Genomic DNA, 14,959 nt, shown 5'->3' with positions numbered 1-14,959 from the left:
TTTTGGACATGCATCAATTGACCATTTCCTGTACTCAGAACAGAACAGAGAAGTAAGCCTCACTTATTTCTGTGGCTAATAGCTAAGTAACTGTGCATAGGATTGCTGCCTTATATTATTAATGTGTTAATAATACAGTAGTTCCTTTACTCCGATGGGGACCTCCTCTCGCCCAGAAATATTTAGATTTATGTTCTCAGATACCTGCAACATTCTCACAAAGAAAATGGAGAATTCACTCAGGGTTCAGCCTGGTTTTCTGCATATCAAATGATAGTGGGTGCTCCAGAGCCTCGAAAATAGGACACCTGGCATGAGAGGGGGAAAGTAATTTCTAGGTATTCATTAAAAAAAAGAAAGAAAGGATGTATGTCAATGGAAAGGTCTCTGGTGCCTTCCAAAAGGATGCTCAGCACATAATTTCTGTCCTACCTTTGCATCTGCGTTATTCTACCACAGGGGACCACATCTTGGTTGTCATGACAACAGTGACGGAATGGCAGCCTGCTGCATCATCGCACCATCTCCACAAGATGCTCTGGTGAGATGCTCTGGGAGAAGCTTACCAAAGGAGATGTACATCAAAAATACCGTTTCCCTTTCACCTCGGTTTTCAGCATGCTTCACACCCACAAATAGAAGTGAAGGAAGGAAATGGTACCTGTAGGTTTTCACAAAAGGAACCTTTGCAGTGCTGGAGCCTGAGGACAAAAGCAGGCAACAGGGGCATTTATGGTTCTGGAGATTCACCAAGTCAGAGGTTGTTAACAATTGTGAGTGCTCTGCTTACTGACAAGGATTTTAACCTCTGAGAAAAAGAAATAGATTTCATCACTGTTCTGTGAGTATTGACCATGTCACATGTATTTTGAAGCTGAAAATGTTTAATTGTCTTGTTCCATGTGTTGGTGACTTTAGGGGGAAAATAATTGGGCATAATGCCTTTTGTTGGAGGGAGTCTGTGAATACACTGTAAGGGGTGGGTCAGGGCATACAGGCAGTGTTGTAAACGGAAGCTAGAGGTCTACGCTGGAGTTGGTTTGATAATGATAATTGACACTTACATGTGCATTGTGGTTTGCAGAGTTTCATAAGTAAATGTATGTTTTTTGGAGCTTGTGTACAATCCACATTCAGCAGTGGATGAGAAAACATTAAAAAGGGAAGAGGTCTTGCAGGGACGTTCACTAGTTTTATGTGTGTGTATGTGTGTACACACACACACACACACACACACACACAAACACATGCATGATGCCTTAAATACTAATTTAAACTGAGACAGGTCCCTGCCCCAAGAACTTTGCAATCTAAATTTCAAGTAAACAGGGGACAGAGGGAGACAAAGGCAGCTATAACAGGGGAAATATTACGTATACACAAATGTGGTTACGGGGCAATGCAGTCCTGTGCATGCTTATTCAGAAACAGGTTCCATTGTGCTTAACAGGGCTTACTGTACTGTATAGTAAATGTGTTTAGGTTAAGGCCGTGATGCAAAACAAACTTATTAGGAGTAAGTCCTATTGGATACAGAGTTCTGTATGCTGTATGCTGTGAGGACTAAAGACCACAGCTCTCCATTCCAGGGGAAGTTCGCTTCTGGAGCCCTGATGAGAGCAGACCCCAGCCCTAGGGGGTTTGCAGCAGTGTGTATACCAGAGTCCAAAGTGCACTGGCGTCCACACATCCAGCCTCAACTGTATGCATTTTATTTCTTTGGTGTCCTTTGAGATCAAAGAGCTTATGTAGCAGTGCATAACCGCAGCTCACTGGGACTGAAGCACAAAGGGTTGCAGTTGCTTCATACCAGCATGATAATGTTACAGTGAGCCTCAAGTGACTTGTGCCTTACAGACCCAGAGATGCCAGCTTGGATCCATGCCAACTATTCCTAGGAGCAGCACGCTCAGTTCTTCTCATGTGCATATACACACACACATGCACAGAGAGAGGCATAGACTTGTAGCATGCACAGGCTCCAAAGGGATGGCACACCTGCTAAGAATGTACTACCAGAGTTCAAAATGGGAGAGAGGTACAGGAGGATAGGCCAGCCTCTGTGCCATGGCTGGGCCTGGGGTGCTCTCCCTTCTGTGCTTAAGCAGTTGTGCCACCACCTTTTGTTCCTTTTCAACACCCCTGGGTCATCTTTACTAAATGGATAGCTTATATACTGAATACCAAGGATGCGGTGATGTCCCCTGGCTGATGAGATGGCTTTAAAAAGAACTTTGACACATTGCTGGGGGATAGGTCTGTCATTGGCTGTTAGACGCAAGAGCTAAAGACATCCAGAGATAAGATGCCACAGGATACTAGTTGTTGAGAAGGGCTTGTTGCCTTCATGACATTCCTTTGGGTTCCCTGGAAGCATCTGGCTGTCCACTGTGAGAAATACAATACTGGACTTGCTAGATGGACCAGTGGCCTGGCCCAGCTGTTATCACTTGATTAGGCAGGGTGGTGTTGCCCTGCCCCATCTGGAGGGCCTTCTTGTCCTTAACAGCTGTGCGTGAAGGATGTTGCCCAACCCACTGGGAAGTAAAGGGAAAACACTGCGATCCAAAGCAGGATATGTCTATTTCCTGCCTGCAGTGGCTATGAAACTTGGAGCAAAGCTCACTGTGTATCATAATGTGAATTCTGAAAGACAGGAGGAGTTTTACATGTTTTACGCCTCGCGTGTCTTCTTTGCAAGCAGTCTGACATGCAGGTGAGCTTTTTGACATTACATTTGTTCGCTTCTTAAGGGGAAAGGTGTGCGAATAGTAAAGCACAGTCAGGGTCTTCAAAGCAACGTGGGAAATATTCCAGCCCAAATAGTGTTGTGAAATGTCGTGACAGCATCTGGCAGCAGCTCTCCAGCGTAAGGCAGATTAATTCCCATCACCTGCTATCTGATCCCTTTAAACTGGAGATGCCAGGGTTTGAATGCATGCAAAACAGGTGTTCTGCCAGCAAGCTGTAGTCCCTTACTTCAGGTACTATTGCTGGCAGGTGATAATTCTAATTTTTGTGCCTTGAAAATATTTACCTGCTACAAATCAAGGCACAAGAGCAAGTCAGGTGGATGTTTTGTGGTCAGGTGGCAATCCTCCAAACGATTTTCTCCCCCCTCACCCACAACCATATAACTCCAGAGTAGCATAGCAAAAAAGACAGGACCTTTTTCCTATGAACTTAGAATCTTAATTGTAGAAGGCAAGGAGATACAAAGAGGAGACAGAGCCAAGGGTTGACTGTGAGCGAATGAGTACTGTTATATATGCACCCATATATACATAAACATATAAACACTGAAATATTTCATTTTCTTTGCGTGGTTTCCTGCCTCAAAAAAATTGTTAATAGATGCCCTTCACCAAATTTGGTTCCAGGGTGGTTTGCAAAATATGCAGTGAAATCCTAAACGGGTTTGCTTAAAAATAAGCTGCATTGTACGAAATGGTTCTTTCTGCCTGGTATGTGTGTTTAGGGCTGCATCCCAAATATGCAGCAAAATAAAACTTTTTTTAAAATCAGATAACGGAACAGAGATTCTCAACTCATGGATGGACCATGTTTGATCCCATGACAGCTGGAAACCTCAGTGTTTGGAACAGATGAGACCTCAGATCAGCAAGGGAAGAAGGGGGTTGGCCAGCTCAACCCAGTCCATGGACAAAAGGGAAATGTATGCACATAACTCCTGTCAATGCTAATGGGAGTCACGAGATGAAATTCCCTAAGCACCAAGAGCCAAAGCCGCCCCCTCAATGTGCAAGCAGCATAAAGACGTGTCTGTGTGTGTGTTGGCACGGCTGAGGGCCTAATGTGGAAGAATAATAGACATCACAAATGGACATGAATTATTTGTTCATCTTGCCCATCCCCATGGAAATTGCTCCAGAATTATTCTCTGCTTTCTGTTTTCGGGGAGTCCTGCCTGCTCAGTATTTAAACAAACATACATACAAAACTGATCTTTCCCCAGCCTCTTTTTAGACAGCTCAGCAAATCCAGACAACAGATACTCTTGCAAGCCAGTTCTTATTGAATCCAAGCCCCTTCCTGCATCATTCCCCAGCCCTGTTTGTTTTATTCATCACATCTTGTTTCCTGCTGTTCCAACCAAGGAGCTTAGCACAATGCACAAGGGGCTATGCCATTGTCTCATCACACCATGGCTGCTAGATAGCTTAGGCTGGCACAAGGCCATCCAGAGAACTTCAGCAGTGATCAGAACTTGTGTTCTAAGACTAACACTGTATATCAATCCTATACACATTTACTTAAGCACCATTGAACTCAATGGAGCCTACTGCCGAATGGGCATGACAAGGGTTACGCTGTTATTGTGGCATAAGCTTTTGTGGACTAGAATCCCCTTCATCAGAATGCTATGTTAATTAAAGTGACCATTTGCAGCAGCATTAATTGAAATGCAGAAAAAGAAAAAACATGACTGTACTTTTCTAATTTTATATCTGCCAGCTGCAGATAATACTGCATGCATCTGATGAAGGGGACTGCAGTTCACAAAAGCTTATGCTGAATGTATTGGTTTTTACGATACAGCATATATTTATGCAACAAGCACAAGGCACTTTATTTGTTATTGCTGAATGTGTTTTGAGTCACACAGCTTCTATAATAAGCACAAGCAAGTACACTGTGGGACTGAGCATTCTGTTAAACATTCTTCCATTCTAAACAGAAGGAAACTGTTGTGTTCAGTTTACTAACATGCCCTGCTTCAGAAGAAGCCAGTGCTGTCCAAGTTACTGCCGGCTACAATTAATATAATGTACAACCATATTCAGCAAGGTGTATTGGTGGTTGGTGCACATTAGGTGTGTTACATGATTGAGTGTGCTTGTTCTCCTCCATGAAATTTGGAAGTACTTACAGTTTGTGACTTCTAATTTCCAGAACCAGAAACCCTTTTCTGCAATAAAGCAACCTTATTCAGCTTCTACAGGGATCCTGTTTATTGGCTCCTTTCTTAAAAGGGGTGGAGTCTTCCTAACCCCTTGGTGAGTCCCCACCCCCTTAGAGAGTAGCAGCTTGTGTGGATCAATTAAAAGGGCAAAGGAAGGAGTTCCCCTCCCCTTAGGAAGTTTGAGTGTGCTAGTTTTGATAACTAAAGTATCAGGGGTTGTAATTTTTATGTTAGTAGTTTTAGACTTTTTCGTTTCCTACAGGTAATGAGAATAATAATTTGAATCCAAGTTGTAAAAAGAAAAATATATGAGAAGAGTATTTATTGCAAATCAGCATCTGTTTCAACCCAAAGGATTTGTTTCAAAGGTAGATTTCTCTTCGCTTAAAAAAAGGTAAACAAAAAACAATGTTTGCTTTCCCTGCTTATATTTCTGAAGGGGTGGTGGTATTATTCTGTGGTTATTGATTGTCTTGTTTGCCACTGATAATATATTTTGGCTCGGCATTGTATAATTTAGCCATCTAGGTTTTGTATCTTTAACTTGAGGTTGATTCAAGGGTTGGTATGCTTTTGCTGTGGCCCTACACAGCAGTAGGGGCTAGTGGACCTGCAGCAATGAGGCAGTGGACACACACACTGAGGAAAGAGGAGGCTGTGGAGGGGGTCTTGTATTGGACCCTCCAAAACCTGGAACTTTAGGTAGTTAAATTTTAATTTTGTTTTTGGACCGATGGTCTGTGATAAAGGATGTGTTCTTCTGTTGTTTCTTTCTCTGGCTTCTATATGTTTTATATCCTTTAGTGCAGCTCCAGTATACAGTACATTCTCTTTCTGGTGGCAACATAACTCATCTGACCATATATATATTTTATTGCTTGCTAGAAGTTAACCTTGTGCTCTTTCAAAATGGGCAGCATTCATGCAAATCTTTAATGCAGAAAGGGAGCAAGTTTGCCATCATTTCCCCCTGCCGCATTCGTTAGACAGTCAAATTAGGAATAATCTTTCCTGGCTGTAACACACCAAGTATTGTTCTGCTAGTTGGATCAAAACTGCCGGGTTGCACAAAAGAAGTATTCTACACAGGACTTTAACAGTTGTACTAAGAAGGAGTTCTCTTTCCATCATGGTGGGCTGTAAGAGAGAAGTGTTATGTGTAATAGGTTGGAGTGGGTGGGGAAAGGGAGAGTGGCTATTTGAAGGAAAGGGTGATGGGTCGAATTGAACCTCTTTTGTGCTGAGTTGAAATCTAACACAGAATTGATATTTAATTTTTCCACACATAAGAAATTCAAAACTATTAACGCTAAGAAAATGTTGACCTAGTGAATAAAATGGTCTTAATGCTAAACTGAATTTAGAACTGAAGCATTCTTGCTGCAGAAATTGGAGATATTTGAGGCTGAAAATAAAATTAAAATCCAGTTCTGTTGACGTATCAGATGTGTACAGTTGTCGTGCTTTGTATCAACTTCTCCTCTTCCTTTTTCTCTACAAAGGTAATCTTAGTCAGGGGGGATTCCTTATTGTAGTCTGGGGCATGCATCCTACAATTTAATCATTCAGTATTTTCCTGTTATTGAACATGAATTAGGGTATGGTGAGTCACTGTATTTGTAACAAAGAAAGATTTATCACAGAAAGCTATTTTAAGGCCTCACTCACTTTAAAAAAAACGACAACCCAGAAAAAAGCTATGTGTCTGCCAGTTTCAGAAGTCTTATTCCAGGGAGAAAAAATGTTTAAAATATCTTTCCAGGATCATATAATGTTGTAAAATCCATCAGGTAGTGATTGGTGTAATCTGCTGTGCCTGTACCTAAACCTAACTAAAAAGTCTAAATCCCATTATGTGTACACACACACACACACACACACACACACACATTTTGGGAGTGGGGATTACTATTACAGTATGTAATTATTTTAGAGAAAGAGAGCCATTAGTCAAGAGAGCTCCCTGCCTTGAACTTAAAATCCAAAATTTGACAAAGAAGAAACAAAGGAAGGGGAAGGAAGAGTAAGCAATGAAAAACATGCAGTTATTTTAATAGCATATACTTATGCCTGGTTACAGGCTTAATGTCCTGGGACCTGGGGGGCTGTGACAAAGGTTTGTTTTGCCTCTCCCTCCTAGAAAGAATACTTATAAGAACTTTCCCCATCTCCCTCCCAATCATTTTTGTTTTCCTGCAAACCTGAGTGTTTTAGTTTATTGTATTGCTTTGAACCGTATTGGTTTTTAAGATTATACATTGCTGTGTGGGTGCCTTTGCTCAGAGTAAGTGTGCAACAAGTCTGACATCCACAGTGAGAAATCGGGTCCTCCCTTAAAGAGGGAACATATTGCGGTGAGACCTGGAAACCAACACCCTGTGTTGTGGGTGGGTACGATTGGTCAGCCACAACACCCGATTGGTAGGTCCCTTGAAGCTGGGTGCAATCTGGCCAATGGGGCACAGTCCAAACGGTTTGAGGGACCTATTTATGCCCATGCAGGTGACCCAGAGCTTCCTCTTTCAGCGCGTTCATTTGGAACGCCTGCCCACCTCTCCCTACTTTTAGGGCTTGTGCTTAACCTTGCTATGCCGTCGTGTGTCGTCTGTCGTTGGGACAGGGGCACGGCCGGAATTTTCCCCACTTGGAGGATTGGCTGTTGCCATTTGGGTTTCGCCTGCCGCGTAGCAAATCGTCACAATTTGTAAGGTTGCAGATAGGCTCTGGTTCAGGTGATAGGGATGGGAGAACGCTCTCGCCATCCCTATGTGAAGGGTATTCCGTTAAAGGAATCCAGGGACTCGATGGTTTGGTCAGCCCCTGAGAGGAGGTTGTGCCCATGCCTGAGTCCAGGGGGGCATTTGGATGGTGGAGATAGCCTGTTCCCGGCTTTCCACTTATCTAGGTGTTCACCCTTGGCTGATCTATGCTGGAACCCTGGGTCAGCGCTACCTGCATATAGTACCATATAGTAATTAAACAGGGATTTATTGTTTTCCTGAAATTCCACACTCCCTCCAGAAATGTGGCATACAACATTGCATCGTCAAAGGTGCAACTCCAGATTTTTGTTTTCTCCTTTGGTGCTACAGATTAACCTTCCTATTATTCCAGCAAAGTACCATATAGTAATTAATGTCAATATTTTCTTGAGCTTCAGAAGCTGACCATGTTTTAATTTAATTTAATTTTTTATTTTATTTTTTACAAATGTGGACACTTGTGCTGCAGAATTAAGAAGAGCTGCCATGTCAAATGTGACCAGCTTCAAAAGGAAGTTTATGATAGTAGATGACAAGAGAGGGCTTTCCCAAATAACTGTGTAAGTGTTTGCCATCAAAGGATCCCTTGTTATTGCTAACACAATGATGCATTATGCTGGGTGTTTAGAATTTGACAGCAGTGCTCCCCCCCCCCCCCGCCGTAGTAAGTTTGCATCACTTATGAACTTGGCTACTGTTCTTCCAATTCTGTGTATCTCTTGCTGTATGTTGTTGTTTACTGTAGTGAGACAAGTCAAGGGACCTGAATGAGGACACCATGATGCCAGTCCTGTTGAGCTTGGCATAGGTTGTGTGGATGCAACTGCTAACAGCTTTGGTTTTAATTACATAGTTTGTGTAAAAGATTTCTTGGTGGTAGCCAGCAATGAGGGCAGTGGGTTGCTGTCCCGTCCTGTTCTTCATTGGAATTGCAAGTTCACCTTGAAGGCAAAAAGCAGGCAGTGGATTATATTAATCACTCCTTGTGTTCTGACAAATTCCAGAAGAACATCCTAGTTAGGACATAGCAGCTCATGCCACAATAAATCATAAGCTGTGTAGGGATTATAACATTAAGCACTATGGCAGCAAACCTCAATCTTTATGTTGTATATCTATAATGTACATATACAAATGCTCTCCTCTAGTGCTCTTACTGCTCAGCAACTAGATACCTCTGGGCCAAATCCTTACCTCTTAAGGAACATCAGTGGGCCCAGTATACAGGAAGGGTCTAGTAGTTGTTTGGCAACATGGGTTGGGTTGCAGTGTACTCTGAAGAGTAGTGCTGATGGGAAACCTAATCCTCCGTCACATTCTCAAAATGACCTCTCTACAATTTTTATATTATTATTTTCTTGATACTTTTTATCCTGTCTTTCCCACAAAGTGCTCAAAGGGCATACAGTGTCAGGCTTCAGGGAATTGGCTTCCTCCCCTGTGGCCGTAAATGAGCAGATCAAATGAAAGGGAATTCTTACCAGTTAGTTTCTTTAATAAACACGGAGAAGGACAAAAGAAAGCATCTAACCAGTTAAGGTCACTTCCCCCTCCATTCCTTTTAATCCATGTCACTCCTATGTTTTGTAATCTGAGTTTGTACCCTCTGCACTTTCTGTTCTGACACTTTCTGAGCTCTCCGAGACTTTGGGGAAGGGGTGGTGGTAGATACTATCCAGAGACTGTGAATCTGTTAACACACTCTCTCTTCTAGTGTTTTTTCTGCTAGCTGTTCCCCATCCAGTATTTCCCAGCTTCTGCCTTCTGAACTATGCCCCTCTGCAAGCCACTGCTCCAAATCTATACTGTCCTCTTGCTCCTGGGAAGATTCAGGGTCAGGATCAGGAGGAGGGGGTGGCTCCCACCATTCTTCCTCAGTGTAGCCCTCCTCAGCATGGTCTCTGACATACAGTGGTGCAGCAAATTGGAAGGGAGACTGTGTGAGATTCCTGCATGGCAGGGGCTGGACTAGATGAACCCTGTGAGTTAGATTAGGCTGGGATAGTGGTGGGCCCAAGGTAAACCAATGTGCTTTATGGTTGAGTTGGGGATTTGGAGTTGGGTTTCCATAGGCCTAGTCCAATACCCTAACCAGTACCTCACACTGAGTTTTAGACCAAGGGTTCCCATTTGAGATGGTTCAAAATTACTGAAACCCACCAAAATAGTGGTATGGAGCCAGAGCAAGTCACAAAACAATGGCAGTTTTTCACAATCATCTGGCAGTTAATTAAGATCATAGTCTACTAATTAACTTGCCTTCCTTTGGAAGTTACAAAATTATTTGCTGTAGGGTTTTCCTTGTGACAAAGAGTTCCAAAGCTCTGTGACTCATGCTAAGTACAGGCACTTATTGTAGAGAAAGGTGGGGATTCGCTGACTCACAGGCCAAACTTGGCCCACCAGGCATTCTCACTTGGCTTGCAAAGCTGTTTGGAGCAAGCCACACTCGCCCCAATGTCAGACATGATGTCAGGTGTTGACAGGTAGGAGTAGAGCTCCAAAGAAACAATCAGAAGCTTAAAGTGAGTTGCTGAATTCAGTACTTTCTCTGGCACTTTCCCCTGAGACCTTCCTCCCCTCTTCCAAACTTCTGCCCACTTTTGTTCAGCAACCAAGGAGTTGCTGGTAAGGGCATTGGTCCAGCCAAAAAGCTATGGCAGGGCTTGGGACAGGCAAGTGAGGTGTATATGTGAAGCCCTCAAAAATGGGGGTGGGACATTTCCCCCCCAGGCTTTTGCATCTCTAGTGAGGAGGCCCTGGACAGGCTGTGGCACGGATGTCCATCTGAAAGTGGCACAAGTCTCACTGGTGGGTCCTGGCTCACTATTTGAGAAACAGCCTTAGGCCATTCTTACTGAGATGCAACATTACATGGGCTTCACTGATAGATTGGGTTAAAGATATTAGATTTTGTTCTGTGAGAAGGGAATGCAGGGGGGGAATGTGCACCATCTTTTATTGTAGATTTGGCCAGGGCCTCCCTTGTACTACAATGCAACGTCACAGTATCTATGGAAATTCAAACAAAATGTTGATGTGAATAATCCTGCCATAGGATTAAAACCAGAGAATAAAGTCCTCTTCAAAGAGCTTGACTGGAGTGTAAGGTTCCTCTAGACTTTAATTGTCAGCTTCAGACTGACATTTGCTGTGGTTTCTTATTCCTCTAGTGGGAATTGCTTTGGCCATTATTAGCACTTTATTATGATTGCTGATAGGCTGGGGAGGAGGGTGGGCATGTTGGAACAAAGCCCTGCTTCCATAGCTGTGGCAGTACAAAGCTTGCATCTCTCATTCAGTAATGCGAGCATCTGCTTTTGAAAGCATTATTAATTTTTTATTTGGTCGCCCCCCATATGTGATTTTCATCTTTTTTTCTCCGGCGCTAGTCTTTTAAACAATCTGGCATTTCACAGCAGGGGGTCAAAAACTTGAAGGCTAACCCCCTTAATCCTGGGATTAATTACACAATTATGCAGCAGTCTAGTCACAAACGACTTAAACTGGAGTATAGTAGGAGTTAAGCTAATTTAGTACCACTCTGAGAAAGAATTGAAGCACTGGTCTATAAATCACAATTGTGCTTAAAGGCTGCTGGTGGCATCCTCTGGGAGATTGCTTTGTGTAAAGACTGTAATATGCAGAATAGCTTGCCATGACTGTGTGGAAAATATCTGTATCCCTATGACCAATAGGAACTTCTGTTGGTGTCATTAGATTGCCCATGCAATGTAAACTAGTCTTATGGCAAGACACTCACAATGGCTGTAACACAACAAGGGGAGATATGACCACATGCAGAGTCCCCTCCTTGCCATGGCTTCCATGTGGCAGTTCTAGAGTATAGACTTGCCATAGAAGATGAAAGAGAGAAATAAGACACCTGTTTTAATTCCCACTCTGGGAAAACAAGATTTAAAATTTTATTTCTTGATTTCATTTTTAAACCACCCCTCATCAAGCAAGTGATCCTAGTACAGGATACATCAAGTACAAAATCAAACTAACAATACAACAAGTCCAGTAAAAACATCAAAAGTAGTGGGTACAAGTACTCTTCTTGCTTAATTCAAAAGTCCGTTTCCTAGCACGCGAAGAATCCACACAATTAAAAAACTGGCTAAAGAGATAAAGTTTTAATTGGCACTAAAAGCCCTCCAATGCTGTGTTCTAGATTTTCCTCTTTATTCCCCCCCCCCCCCGAAATGTTCAATTTACTGTTCCCTTAGTCCAGCAGACTAAAGTTTTCTGAAGGGTTAAGAAACATTAAGTGGTGCATTTTAAAAAATTAACTTTAAGGTACAGGTTTATTTTTGGTTACAAATATTAACAGCATTGGATTCCAAAGGAGTCACAGCTGTAGCTCTGAAAGCTGTATCTCCACTTCAGCTAATTGCAGCCCCCCCCCCCCTTTCTCTTCTGTTTCTCTGTCTACCATGGCTAGCTAGAGAGCATGCCAGTTAGGTACCAGGCTAAGTTCTGGTGTATAAAGCCCTATATAGCCTGGAATACTAGGATGCCTGAAACTTAAAAAGAGGTCCATTCTACACAATGTAGGAATTGGGCCTTTAATGTTGTGGCACCTACTCTTTAGAATTGCTTCACCTTGAATATTAGACAATGTGCCATCTCTGTTTCTGGCACCCGCCAGATCATCCCCTTTGAACAAGCCTTTTGAGTTGAGATCTTTCCTGGTCTATATCTGTACAGTATTGGAATTTTTTTTTAAGAATGCTTTAATTGTTTTGTCACTTGTTGTTTGCTGCCCTGGGTATTTTGGGAGGAAGTATAACTAACCAACCAACCTACCTTCCAAATGAGGCATTGAATACCACAGGATGTAGAGGAGTTCCCAGCTATCAAGGCACGTTACTGTACTTCGGAAAAATCTCTAGTACAGTAGTCCTAATCAGTTCAGTTCTTCTCATAACACTACTATTTTAATGCTTTAGCTGTGTCAAGCACACATATTGGCAGCTGCCGGAGGCTGTCACCTCACCTTACCTCATGGGTTTGCCAGCTCTGTTAACTAGTGTACCATATCTGGGCTTTTCGCATGGAACTCTTAAGATATTTTTTTTGGGGGGGTGGGGTGGGAGGAGGGAAGGCATCTAACACAGAATGATCAACCCCTGCAAAACTACATTTCCCATAGTCCCTTGGAGAAACAAAGCTGACTTCATGGTTTGTTTTCCCTGTAACATCTCTGTGGAAACGAGCTGCTTGCAAGTTATCACAGCAAGGCAGCAGTCCTATGCTTCTTGAAGAGTAAACTTCTTTGGGATTTGCTTTTGAATGTGTGCACAGGATCGGGCCGCAAGAGGAGCTAATGCACTAGCGTAAACGGGGGGGGGGGGCGGGTAAGCGAGAGCGAGACTCTTCAGCTGTTTGTATATTGAGAACTCTTTCAAAGCCGTGTTAGTCTGTAGCAGCAGTTAAAAGGCGTCTTACGGCACATGAAAGACTGGCAGATTTATTGTAACGTAGGCTTTTTCGAATAACGCTTCGTGTACAGTATCCGATTAAGCGGCTTCTAGTGCACGCAAGTTTACGGTAGAATAAAGCTGCAATTCCATTCACACTAAAACTTGATGGAACTCAAACCCAGGGAACTCGGGGCTTTGCTTCTGAAAAGACCGGTATAGTATTGCACACTTGGAAACATTTAGCGCTCGAAGTACTACAACATTCTCTCTTTCTCTGTGTGTGCATATATATATATATGTTTAGACCTCTAATTTCTAACGTCCCCCCCCCCCCGAAGCGCAGTGGTTCAAGGGCACTGGGTATATTCGAAAATCCTTCCTTAAACTTTTAGCCGTTCCTGATACAAAGCGCCCAGCGGCTCTTGCAATAATCCCGAGCCCGCTTCCTACAGCCGCCGCCTCTCCTACTCCCTCGTGTGCTTTTTTGGCTGGTGTTGCTGTACTGTATTGAAATGGCATTGCAAATTATTGGATAGCTGGAGGTCAAGGTTGCTCTCTTCCCACGTAAGAGGCTGTGACGTGAACAGGGCGTGTGCTGCTTTCTCTCTCTCTTTCTTTCTCCCTCTCCCCCCTTTTCTTTCCTCTCCTCCTCCTTTCCTTGGGACTCCTCCAGACACCTGAACCGCCCTCCGCCGTTAGCCTCTGCCGCTTTAAATGCATTGCGCCTTGGCCCTGCTGCAGTCCCTTGAGCGGCTTCCCATTGGCCGCTTTGCTTCGCGTCTCCGCGCGGCAGCCAACCGCCGCCTTTGCTTTTTGTATCACAATTCGGACCGCACCACCGCCTCTCCCGGCGGAGGGGTGTGCGAAGGGACGCGACCAACTCCGGGACGCCGCTCCCTGTCCCCATTGGCCGCCGTTGGCTAATTCCCGCTCCATAAACCTCGGAGCGGAGCGGCGCGCGTTCTTCTTTAAGAAGCGGGAGAGGACGAGCTGGCCCCGTCCGCGTCCCTCGTGCCCAGCAGCAGCAGCGGGCAACGGCTGCCAAGGTGTGTGCGAGCCTGTCGCTGTTCCTTCCCTCGCCTGCCCGGCGAGGAAAGAGCCTGGAGCGCGTGCAACGCGCAGCGCAGCCGGCCGGAGACCAGAAGCCCCAGGGAACCGGGCGACGGTGCAGCGGGCTGCGCGAACTTCTTCCTTCCCCAGCCAGCGTGCACCAGTCATGAGCAAGTACGGGAGGCTGCAATGCACCGGCCGGAGGGGGGCAGTTTTCCCGCGGCTGGATTCCAGCTCCAGGGTTGAGGATCGGGGCTGGCGGAATAGTGGGGGGGGGGGGGTATTTGCCGGGCTGCCTGTCGCTTTTTCTGCACCGAAGTCCCAGGAATCGAGGGCTTTAGTGGGGTGGCCTGTTCCTCCATTGTTGGGGAAGGTGATGCCTTTGGGAAGGGTGTTTTCTGCATGAAGGTTTCTGGTCCTGCTGGCTGCAGAAGAGCGTGGTTGCCGCTCTTTTTTTTAAGGGAGGGTACGCGGAGGCAGTTTATTGGGGTTCCCTTTTTACAAAAGAAAGAAATGGGAGCAAGGAATCCTCTTCTCCCCACAAATTTAGATAATAGCAGGAGGAGCGCCCTCCTCGGTTCTGCTCAGAGCAGTGAGCTTCCCTGCTGTGATGTGTGTTGCTGCGGGTAAAGTGGGGGGAGGGGGAGGAGGAGTGGGTTTTTAGGACGTTCGTGCATTCTCTATTATGAAAACATTCCTCCGCTCTCTGCATTAATTAATGCAAAAAAACCCACCCGCAGTCTTTTGGGATTCCCTACGTATGCGATCAATAAAAGTGGACCGGAAACCTCTGC

General features: G+C 44.4%; 1 protein-coding gene across 46 annotated transcripts in view; it reads left to right on the top strand.

The window, feature by feature from the left end:
• The first annotated feature begins 482 nt into the window (after positions 1-482).
• Positions 483-14,959, top strand: part of MICAL3 (microtubule associated monooxygenase, calponin and LIM domain containing 3) — a 190,375-nt gene continuing 175,898 nt past the window's right edge. For 35 of the 46 annotated variants that reach the window (XM_083401656.1, XM_083401654.1, XM_083401644.1 and 32 more), the window contains exon 1: positions 13,962-14,339. The gene's annotated coding sequence lies outside the window, so the exon portion shown is untranslated. Of the gene's footprint in view, positions 842-13,929; positions 14,340-14,959 lie in introns of those variants that run through there. The other 11 variants (XM_083401658.1, XM_083401657.1, XM_083401655.1 and 8 more) reach the window with 6 other exon arrangements.

The sequence above is a fragment of the Podarcis tiliguerta genome, assembly GCF_965153285.1.
Source record: "Podarcis tiliguerta genome assembly, chromosome: 10".
NCBI classification, from domain to species: Eukaryota; Metazoa; Chordata; class Lepidosauria; order Squamata; family Lacertidae; genus Podarcis; species Podarcis tiliguerta.
The sequence above is the reverse complement of the archived record's forward strand: the minus strand, read 5'-3'. Positions and strand labels throughout refer to the sequence as shown.